Below are 12202 nucleotides of genomic sequence, written 5' to 3'. Positions count from 1 at the left end.
GAATATGACGCGGCGATTCAGAGGTTGGTCATCCTCACTGATCGCGTGTTCTCCACTTTTACTTCCAGAAGTATTTACACCAGCAAAGGAGGGGCGCTAACACTTTTCAGAAATCTCTGGATATAACAGCATAGATCCAAATGTCTTCTAGACACTATAGAGAAAATATTGGAGTGGTTAATCTGTAATCGATTGCTTCCGGTTGTTGAGAGCCAAGTAGGCCTCTAAGATTGGCAGTATGGGTTCCGTAAAACCAGATCAACCATCGATATCATCAAATTAGTTTATGTTCTTGTTCCCGTTGTAATCCCACAGAGCTCCGTGCTGGGCTCACTACTGTACTGTACATCATGAAGAACGATGTACTAAACCTTCCAGCTCCGGAGGAGGCCACAGTGATGGGTTACATCGAACACATGGCACTGATTGTGATTGCAAAGCATCTCGAAGATGCTGAGATGTACTCACGTAAAGGAACCAGTGCTGTTAAGACCTGATTGGAGACCGTTGGACTATCAGTTGCGGAAGAAAGGACGGAAGCGGTTCTCATCACCAATCGCCATAAGAGAAACTATGCTTGCATTAGAATCGGGAATCACATCATCACTTCCTAACCGAAATACTTGGGAATGATGGTAGATGAAAAGCTCGATTTTAAGCAGCAGATAGAAAATACTTTCGAAAATGCCGAATGTAGTAGGGTCGTGCTATACTTGCCGGCTGCTCATAGCCCAGGTGGTGAGTTCCATCTTGCTGTATGCAGTTCTAGCTTGAAGAACAACGCTACATGTTTTATGTAATGCACCTAAACTGAGTGCAATCTTCAGAAGAACAGTTCTCAGGGTGTGTTATGCCTTCAGGACTTTCGGTGTCCATCAATTCGCGAATGATGCCGATTGTTATCTTTGCAGACGAGATGGGTAACATATATAATATCAAGTTCAGCTCTCCGTTAAGAGACGAAAAAAACCTGTGACCCAGTTTTCTTCCTTCCCTCAACCCAAAGCCGTTTGGCCAAGTTCCATGACTCGAGAGCAAGCAGCAAGGTGTTTGAGAAAAGATAATGCTGCAGCGAAGGCAGCTTAAAGAACGCCACAGGTAAGGAGGAGAAAAAGCGTCGTTGAAAAAATACTCTGCTTTCGACTTCAAATGTCTTTTCGGTTTCTCGAAATGGATGAATAGCAAATGGAACAGAGATTAAAGTCTTGACAATGCTCCACAGTGATCCGAAGGGAACAGTAATAGCCCTTCTTAGGAATCTCAACCATCATCTCCTTCTTCTACTCACTGGGAAAGATTTCGGATACGAGCGCTTGGAAGTAGTAACTGCAGTGGTTGCACTGAAACGCATCATCCAGCCTGGTGGCTTTAGCGGATGCTGTATGATAGTCGTGACGAAGTGCTTGTCCCATCGCTTCAGCTGCTCATCATCATGGATGTGAAGAATACCGTTAACGTTTGTCGCAGGACCGTTGATAGGTTTACAACCACTTGCACACTCTTTCGTAATGCTGTATATGTTATCAAAATCATCGTTATTTTCTGCAGCTTTTGTTTTTTTAAGCAACGCAATGGTGTTTTTCTGTCACGGCACACACTATGCAGAACTTCTCGTATTTTTGCACAATAACGGATCTCTCGCGCGTCACGCTCACCCCCGTTCGTAGTCATTAACATAGCTCTCAGTTCTTCATATTCATCGATCTGCCTTCAAGTTTCTGTAGTTATCCGTAGTCCGTAGACATCTTGTAACACCTTTTGTGGGTTCTGAATTGCTCCTTTCCAAAAGTTTGCGTAAGCAATCAAATTAACCATTTAAGTAAGTCTTAAGAGAATTATCCTTCATGGACTGGACTTCAAAGAGGGCTTCACCATCGCAATATACTCAAAGCTTCAACCGCCATGAAACTCTCACATGGGGGTCAACCGCAAATAACCGCGCCGAGAACATATCTCTCAGGAATTCTCCTGAAACGCTTGCTCTCAGAAAGCTATACCGGTTTCCATGATAACAGATGACCTCCGATGGGGCTTCGTAGCAAGGGCTACTTTAGATGAGTTCCTTGCAGACTCTGGTCTGATCGCTACCCCCAAGTACTGGCTGATTCCAGTATCCTTAACGGGTTAACTGGGATCAGCCCCATTGCGGAGAACCACAAAGAAGCTTTTCCACCTACTAACTACCGCTAAATGGAGCTGGGAGCAGGTCATGTGACCTGGCCCTATAGCTAAAGCATTTGACGAACTCTTTTGGTGGACGTCAGCTTATCAATCACAGCGGGTGTACCCTCAATATCAACGTTGCTGATTCTCTCTTGACCCGATCTTATTGGGCGGCTAACGATTTTCGCCTCTTCTGCTCGAAGGACATTTGGTCTGCCAAGTGGTTCTCGTAAACCTGGTGCATTAGCTCATCCGTGCGACAGTAATGTACGTCATTCGCTATGGCTCTCGGCCCAAACTTCTGAGCCACAGCCACATCCAGCCTGTGCTCAGAGAATTTATTCCGCACATTTTCGGATGGCTCCCAGAAAAGGCAACCCCCCCTCCAATAAGTTTTAAAAGGTTCACGGTGTGAACTCTAGTTTCCAATGCCGGAGTACCTCTCATATTACAACCCCCCCGAGTTATTTCGGTCAGGCCGCCTTATTGCGACTCTTTGCCGACCAATCTTCCGCCGGTTTCGGAATCAACGGCGAACTACTGGTCGCTACAGAGCAACTTTTGCGACCATTACACCCTTTACCTTGCCATCAAGCATGGTAACCTTTTCAGTCATCCAGATCAGCAAGCCACTGAACTTCAAAATGACCCCCCTAGGACACCAATTACTTCTGCTGAAACTTCATTATTCAGCAGAATATTTAGAAGTTTACCAGCTATCTGACTGCGCTTGGCCATCTCGGCAAACTTACCCTTTTCTGTATCCTCCACTTTAGGGCAGCTCTGTTGCTCTCCAGGACCTACCAATTAACTGGAACGGGTTTATCCATTCCAGAGCTACCACTTTCATCACTTCTACTCGTTCTGCCCTTCTTATTCTCTTTTCCTCTGACTAGAAGGAGGATAAGTAGAAAGCTTAGCTTAGGCTTAGCACTATAGTAAGAGAGAGAGTCTAGACAACACATTTTCTGCATTACGCGTGATACACGATGTTAGTAGAGACGCACCAGTCCATCCGACAGGCAGTTTAAAGAGAGTGCACATATATTGATATATAACACAAGGCCGGAATATATTGTACAAAAAAATGATTTTTTTCAGAATCCTAGCAAATCTTGTCAGACTTAATGACCGGTGTAGGTCTGCTTTAGTAAGGAACTCCAGATAACCCAGTTTTGTGCCGAGGTCCACCAATTTAATATCCTTAAAGTTGTTTGGCGCCGTAGCCGCTCATGTTTTACTTACCAATACACATAACTAATGACAAATTCCAGCGAATCTACCGAGATTAGGGGAGCTTACAAATAAAGCTTCTATTCTGTCCTGGCAATCTTGAAACCAGCGTCATACACAGGTGCACCAAGTTTTGCGTCTCTAAATCAACTGTATGACTTATATTGTGTTATGTTTGGGATTTGGACATTCAGATGAAAAAGAGAGAAGAAGTATGAAGAATGAGAAGATGCTAGTTGAATTTGAAAGACGAGCTCTGAGAAAACTTGTCGGGGCAAAGTGCGATGGCGAGCGATAGCGAATGCCATGACTTGTACGAAATATTTAATGAGCCAACAGTTTGCATAATCATGAGGACGCAATACGATCAATTGGCCAGGACCAATGAATGGACAAAGTTGCCCTTGGTGGGAAAACCAACGAAACGCTGGGCGAATTTAAGATAACACATCAATGTTTCAAACGAATGGGGAATATTTAGAACCCATAGGTCATAAAAGGCATGAATAGTAAACCATCTTTTCTCCGAGAGAATAACGTTTGATGCTAACATAGTGAGAATGATAGTTCCAGCGCCAAAGGAATAAGAGTCAATACTGGTCGCTATCTGCTTTTATAGGCTACCCAGAAAGATGGAGCAGAATTGAGGGCCGATGCCTAATAGTAATTCTATGTACTTTCTTCTCTATTCTGACGACTATTGGTCAGCATTGGTTTCAAATTCATTTTTATCCATTTATGATCGACGTTGAATTAAAATCCACTCACTATTAAGACGAAAAATTCCACGTAAAGTCTCAGATGATAAGAACTAAACTGGATCTAGTGTAAGCGTGCAACAAAGTATTTGGACCCCTGGTGCTGGATCAAAACAAGCAAGCCAATTTAGGGCCTAAATTAATCATAAAGAATTTACCAACCAAATTCATATTCCTCATAGATCAAATATGATATCGAGTGTGTAAATTCTTCTCACAATTGATCTCATTCCCAAAATATTTGCTTCAATTGATCAGCCTCTCGAACTTCATTCAATGACTGAGTCAGAGGCTCGCATTATAATTATGTTTCGTCACTCTCTCATTTCTAGCGGTTTCAATTAATAGCCACCACCATCATCCCATCATAAGTATCAACCACAAAGTTCATGAACATATCAATAATTGCGGTGTCGGAAAATCGCATCCAAGACAACACAGAGAGACAGTAATTTGGATTTGTTGATGTTCATGAAACTGATCTTAATGGCTCAACCTTCCCAATGTAAATCAAGTTCTTCGCTATAAATAATCCATACTGAAAGGTCGATATTTGGTTCAAGAATCAAGGGATGTTTTCAGTCAGAAAACCGAGCTTCCTCACACGCAAAGTGTAACAAGTTTTACCGGGTTAGATAGAATATAAACAATTTGATAAACATCTCACATTGTCCTTGGGTTAAATACTCACAAGGCTTTGATATAGGCTATAGCAATATAGCCCCCAAGGATAAACTTACACGTGCTAAGTCAATATATCTTCACTTCACCTCACTTCACTAGGCTTCCTAGCCGCAATCGGCTTTGATTTTCGAAAGTTACTAAACTTTACAAAATTTCTCAACTTTTAAAGTCTTTATTCGAACTGCTGCCGAGCACGGAACACTTTCTCGAATGAATTGTATTTGGTACATGCTAGAGTCTATCCAGTTTACAAGATATCACTCAGTCATTCACTCGAACCAACACTTGCCACAGCCAATATGGAAATCTTGTCGCGTTGGAGCTAGTAGCCAAGCGATCTTGCGTATCTAGCTATGAAGCGACCGAATTAAACTGAAGCTAAGATCTTTGTTTACAAAAAAGTACCCCACAGGGTCAGAAGAGTACTCGGAAGGCTTAATAGCTGAAAGCTGGATCAAAGGTAGTGCGTAAACTTTGCTGCATGAGGGTTGCGTATCGAATACGAAATTTCATTAAAATCGGTGTAATGTCTACGCGTTGACTAAAAAATGCAACAAGCAAACTCTTAAATTATTCAGAGAAGAGGTATACAATTCACTATTCTTGATGCGTTTGTAATTCTTATTTGAACGATTCAGATCCCTTCTATTTGCCACGGGTATGTAAGGATGCGTTGAAAGTAAGCAAACCTAACTCACGATATATCCATCCACTAACTATGTTTAACAAGCTTTTGCCCAGGAAGCAACTAAAGAACCGGAAAATTTTTAGGGTTGAAAATAAGTATTAAAAGTAGCCTATTCAAGGTATACAATCAACGCCAAAGATTCATTGTTAGGATGATACATATCTTAAACTTCTCCAATGATAAATTACCTTGCAATAGGCAGGGCTCAGAAGAAGAGATTCTTTGAGAAACTAGGAGGAACGTTGAAGGTGAATGGCAATTAAACGTAAAGGCTGGCTGAGAACGGACAACTGAGGGTACCAGGTACTCCGCAGATCCAATTAGTCTTGTCGCAGCAAAAGGACGTCGATCAAGATCGATTTACTTTTCCTTCAAAACTTAGACCACCACACCTATTCTTGACCAACCCAATCACAAAATAAAACTTCGTTCATCATAACCGACATCTAAACAAAAGAACAATCCTAACCTTATCGATAGCCTCAGATTTCAATATTTGGAGCAGACCAGTCGACACCTTCTGTCGGAATAACTGACACTAGACTCCGATCAGCAGCATCTGATGAGGCCCAAGTCTTATCCAAAGGTAATCATCTGTCTTCCAAATAACTTTGTGCAAACTACAGAACTGTACCAGGACTAAGCAGAGTTGATATTTCAATATATTTGGTAGCAAAGTCAAAGTAATTTGGCAACAATCTTCTAATGATGCAAACTTGGAACCAAAGAAAACTTAGCTGGCAAGAGCTGAGGTTCCATTTGGAGTCATCTATCAAGCTATCATAGCGTAAGCCGAACGAGTGGTTCATCTAGGGTTACGTCGTCCAACAACTGTTTTCTCTCGCTTCTAGGTAAAAAGTGGACTAGATATGACTCCTCATCCTTTTTTGGGCAATGTGGTCAGTTGTGAAATCGTCCATTTATGGTGGCATTTCTTGGTATAGAATCTATGATCCAGGTGAGTCGAGTGTCAAACGATGTCAGACTCTCGGACCTCTATATTATCTAATCGAACGAAAGTAGCCAGATTTAGGAAAAAAGAAGAGAGGGCTAAGCGTGCTCCTTAATCGAATCCTAAAGACGATATTAATCGAAAATTTGAGTGCAATGCTTGAAAATTCCCTTGGTACTCATTTGACTTGACTCATTTGAGCCAATCTCCAAATTAGAGTAAATCCTCATCAGAGTGCGTAGCCACCAATTCAGCAACTTCTCCATATACGACGAAACAAGTTATCTAGTCGAGGCGGACTTCTGAGGCACTGTAAGGGTCCCATCTCGGGGCCAGTATCCGAACATAGCCCTCACTCCAGAGATTGATTCTTATTCATATATAATTGGGGCATGGCGTGTAAGCCACACCTATGCACCTTCGTCAGCCGTTTTTGGCAATATGACCCAACTTCAACCAGGACTTTCGGAGAGTCATGCACTGCTCACTTCTTCTGTGATATTCAGTTTTAGGGCAACTCACTCATCATTCATCCTGAGATACTGGATCCTTCTGCATGGGGTATCCAACAATAGGTTTGTTTCTCTAACTTCCTGTGTGACCTCTTTCCAGTCGCAGAATTATGTTTAAATTCAGATAAAAGTATTTAGTTAAAGGTTTTCGAGGTTTTGAAAAAAATAGCGAAGTTAATTTAGCACGTTTCATGGGCCAGGAGCAAGCAAACTCTTTGGAAGAAACAACACTATTTTGATTTACGATGTAGAGACTGCTGTGGTCAAACGAACTGGGCACTTCTCTGTCCGTACTTACTTATCCAAACCTATAGCCATTTGATTAACAAACAGATGTTGAATCCACAGTAAAGTTGCTTAAGGTATAATGTTTTATATGCATATATGGTGGAGTATAGTGCTTCAACCGCAATTACGCGCTATCCTTCGCAGTCTGCTAAAATGTGCTTCAATTCTCCCCAGAACAGAAGCCCGTATTCGTCCTCTAGTGTTCTGCGCCAAGTGTTCTCGAGGTGATCCACTCGTCGGCCATTTTGAGACAGTGTTTTCACTGCATATGTTAAAATTGTCACCCCTGCTAATGCGCCTTCCGATTACGTCGTCCACGGATGACAGTTCTGTTCGCTAACCAACTTCTTTGTTTGAAATACACAGCATCAGACCAGTACTACCGCAAAGTAGACAAGTGTTGACGAAAACTTGGAGCCTTTGAGTAACAGTGGGAATCACTTCCCATGTGTAAATATCTGCCTTTCCAGATTTTAGACAAGGCCGAAATCACGCTTCCTAGATATACAAATTAATCAACGCTTTCGATGCTCTGCCCATTAATGGAGATAGCGTGAGTGTAATAACCCGTAAGATTGAGAAACTTGGTCTTGTTAATGTTTATCTTGAATCCAACTCTCCTTGCCTCCCTTTTCAAATCTAGTCTTTAGGCCAAGGTCCATGACCCAGTTAGAGAGCAAACAGATATCATCAACGTTGTCGCAAACTTGTTAGCACTGATGAAGGGAACAAGTGATTCCCGAAATATCAGTATTTGCAAAATATAAATCAACACTAGCGAAAAGGGAAAACCAGTTTTTATTATTCAAATAGTTGTCGAGGTGTTTGAGGAATGACTCCTCCACATCCTCCTAATAAGGCAGCATGAAGAACGTCACCGGTATCAAGAAGAAATAATATCGGTGACAAGATACAACCCCAGCACACTACGCTTCCGTCCTCAAATTCCTTTAAGATTGTATCTTTGTGCAGCACGTAACATTATACGCCATGATATGTCGCTTTAATAATGAAAACAGGGGTTTCTTGAAATCGATAAAGAACAGGTGAAGCGGAGATCTACCATAAACTCCGCGCAATGTTCCAAAATGATCCATATTTTGTTAATATGGTCAATGCAGGAAGATCCGGACCGGAAGCGAAACTGCTCTCTGTCGATCAAGGTTTCGAAGTGTTCTTTGATACGTATTAGGATTATTTTAAGTATTATCTTTGCGACGGCAGTGGACATCCCTCCAGTTGCCACACTCAAAACGATTGCTCTTCTTTGGAATCTCCATGATCATCCCGTTCTTCCACTCTATGGAAAACGTCTTGGATTCACAGGATTTCCTTACGTTAGAGTGCATTAACGGCCGTGATGATTTTTCTTTTGCTTGGAGGAACAGTCCGTATCTACATGTTACGGTGACTAGCCTCCACAAGAGGAGGAACTTCACCGCATGTGATACGGTTAAGAACCATGGCGAAGTATTCCTTCCACATCTTCAGCCGATCATCATCGTAAATGAGTCGACCGTGGATGTTCTTCCCAGAACCATCGAAAAGTGTAAGATCATATGCAGGTTCTTTCATGATGGTCTGAAGTCATTCTGACATCTTCCGCTTCCCTGGACCAGTGCAATAACAAATTCCCATTTTTTACGGCACACATTACATTGAGTTACCCGCTATTTAGCATGATATCGGAGTACAAGCGCGCCATGCTCTCCATTACTTGCAACGGTCATTCATCGATCCGCCTCCACCTTTCCGCAATCAGCCAGATCTTATGACCCCCCTTCCGGACGTGATCGACGACCTGCTTGGCATCCGAGAAACGAGAATTTTTTATGGCGGTCCCTTGCTCATCGATATTCTCAAGAGGGTTACTCTGTGTATTTAATGTTTGATCAGCAGAATAGCTCTTCCATCGAGCGACAGCTGCATCATACAAACGGTTAATGTTGATCTTTCGAGGCCGATGTCAGTGCCTCTTTTTTTACGCACATTCTGAATACAATTCCTAAATCTATTGATCTGATGGAGGTGGTGGAAACTGCAGAAATCCATAAACCTCCCACCTTTATCATTACGGTCCCCAAGACCTTGTTTCCCCATCACTTGTCTTAGTAAAATGTTGTCAGAGGTCTTGGCGTTCAGATCACCTATCGCGATCACAATGTCAGCTTTGAGAAGCGTATACTCAACTAGATGCAATTGCTCGTAGAAAGCATCCTTCTTCACTATATTGGAAGTTTCCGTTGGTACATTGTAATGATATTTATGGGGATAGGAGATCAAGTTGATCCCTTGAGTGGCCGATAACGACCTAGAGGGCAGAGCTATCCCAAAAAGCTAAACAATTTGGCAAAATTTGACCGTGAAGGTCCGCCCACGAAGATTGCAGCTCTATCAAAGCTCTCGGTCGACACGTTCTTGCACGCCTCTGTGCTAGCCAGGCTCGGGAATGTGGGGGGGTCCTTTGAGCGCTTTGATCCCTCACGCTTCATTACTTAAAACAACGTGTCTTTACCGGTGCGTGGGTCCGCACCGGATTTTAAAATCGAATTTTACGTAGGAATTAGGTAAGGTGATCCGTCGTGGATTTTCCACTACTTGATCGCGGCACTCGGGTCCGGAGACAAACGGCTCCACGCGCGCGGTCGAGCCGTTTTTTTTATTTCTTTATTTTCCAATTTAGCTCGCGTTCTGGTTTTATTCGATAGGCCGTCGCGAATTCCCACGTAAAATTCGATTTTAAAATCCGGTGCGGACCCACGCACCGGTAAAGACACGTTATTTTTAGTAATGAAGCGTGAGGGATCAAAGCGCTCAAAGGACCCCCCCCACATTCCCGAGCCTGGCTAGCACAGAGGCGTGCAAGAACGTGTCGACCGAGAGCTTTGATAGAGCTGCAATCTTCGTGGGCGGACCTTCACGGTCAAATTTTGCCAAATTGTTTAGTTTTTTTGGGATAGCTCTGCCCTCTAGGTCGTTATCGGCCACTCAAGGGATCGACTTGATCTCATATCTCCATAAATATCATTACAACATAGCACTGTACAATTGTCATGCTCCTTAACCGAAATTTTGTAATTAGAATTCTATCAGAAACCAGCTTCCAGATCAAGCGAACGCGCCCTGTAGTAGCCATTAGAAAGAAGATTCGTGTCTGCTACCACATGGCTTTCCAGAGATCAAAAGCACATTGCGGCAAGAGGGAGAGGAGTTGCACTATCCTTCTTCGCTTAGGCTCAGAATGTGCAACTTATAGCATTCTGGGGACCCCCGATAAGTCAGTTTCGATGAGGAGCGTTGTTGATGTTTTGGCAGCACTAAGTTTCGAAATTAGCAGAAAGGATTTTGAATGCATACTTAAGCCCCAACTCAGAGGGCAGAGTTGCGATCCTCTATTTCTGCTGCAAAGAAGAACCTTATCGATCAACAGGAGAAATTGCATCGGTGACAAACTGATACCTTTTGGGACTCCGCTTTAGACTTCAGCTCCCAAATTTTACATTGACACAGCACGTGGCATTTTGCGTCATCATATGTTGCTCTAATAACAACTATTAGTTTTTTCGGAAAGACCCACTACTGCATTTTGGGCCGAAGAGTGTCGAATGCCAAATTCAAGAGGATCGAAACAGAAACCAACCTGCACATTGTCCATCAGATTTTTTAGATGTTATTCCATGCTCGATGCAATGCCCGAGTTGGTTGAGCGACAGTTTCCAGGTCTCATATCATGCGTTGACTTTCTTGTACAGATACGAATGTTAGTAATTTTAGTTGCATTTGTCCCACTCCTATACCCTTATTATTTTCATAGTATCAAATATGAGCTACAACCTCCATGAGAAGACGAGAAAGCGAAGCCAGTGTCTTTTCTACTTTATCAAGCGTGCTCTTTTGGAAAATACCTTTACATCTTTCGAAACTGTTGACATCCGGTAATAGAATTATCACCTACATGTGGTCACATTATCGCAGTGTAACCGTCAGATCTTCCTTGGAATAGGAATAGCCCACAACACGCTCTTTGACGATGTAATTGGAACAGGTTCTTTTACTGATCTATTGAAATATCCACACCTCCACAATCGCATGCGAGGCTCAATGGTAATCAGTTACTACCTGGATTTACAGAGAGAATAAAAGCCAGGAGAATAAAAGGACCTGAAGGTAGATGGTCATCTTTAAACGGTTCTACATTTATTAACTTTCTATTTTATCCAGGAAGCATTGGGCGAACATTGCGTTGCAGGTTGCCGTTACAAGTTATTCGATGTATGGCACTGTTAGGTTCTTGTTTCTCTGGGGAAGAATATGCTTCCTGAAGGGGTCATTTTAGGCTTGGACGGATATGTTAGGATCATGGAAGGTTTAGTAACGTTGTCCTTGACAAGAAAGGACAGCAATAGGGACAGTATCTGTATTCTGGTATCTGCTAGAATTCAAAACAAGTTCTTCATCTGCTTGGCAGGTGAGTCCTGTTCAACCCGAGATCGCAAAAGTAGTCGTGGGAAAGTCTATTCTTTTCGTGTTATTTCTGGACATGGCGCAGTGTGAACTGGTGGCCGACCTTGTGGCTTTTGACTTACACCTTATATTTGAGCTCCTGACACTTCGGATTTGTTATCATTCCTTAGCGAACCACGAGTTCGTAAACTTCTTTGAACTGGATTCGCAGCACGACAAATCTCGTTCGTGCCACTTTCGACACAGGTTAACCTCGTTCCCAAAATAGGCGCTGCATATTAAAATCAACTGTCAAGTCCCTTTAAGTTTTGTCATTTTGTGGTCACAGATTTTTAAAAGCTTCAATATTTTAAGTTTTTAGCACTTCTGATAAATTTTCCTTTATATGTTCAAAAAGATTATCAAACAAGGGTGTAAAAAGTTTGCAACTCGAAGAAATTATAGGTACCTGTAGAAAGTA

General features: G+C 42.5%; 1 protein-coding gene across 3 annotated transcripts in view; it reads right to left on the bottom strand.

Annotated features, from left to right (window-relative positions):
• LOC119655707 (facilitated trehalose transporter Tret1) overlaps positions 1 to 12202 on the bottom strand; it is a 57113-nt gene that overhangs the window by 13383 nt on the left and 31528 nt on the right. The window contains exon 1 of one of the 3 annotated variants that reach the window (XM_038061728.1): positions 4846 to 5151. The exons of 1 other annotated variant lie outside the window; for it this stretch is intronic. The gene's annotated coding sequence lies outside the window, so the exon portion shown is untranslated. Of the gene's footprint in view, positions 1 to 4845; positions 5152 to 12202 lie in introns of those variants that run through there. One more of the 3 variants, XM_038061727.1, reaches the window with a different exon arrangement.

The sequence above is a fragment of the Hermetia illucens genome, chromosome 4 (assembly GCF_905115235.1).
Source record: "Hermetia illucens chromosome 4, iHerIll2.2.curated.20191125, whole genome shotgun sequence".
Taxonomy (NCBI): Eukaryota; Metazoa; Arthropoda; class Insecta; order Diptera; family Stratiomyidae; genus Hermetia; species Hermetia illucens.
The sequence above is the reverse complement of the archived record's forward strand: the minus strand, read 5'-3'. Positions and strand labels throughout refer to the sequence as shown.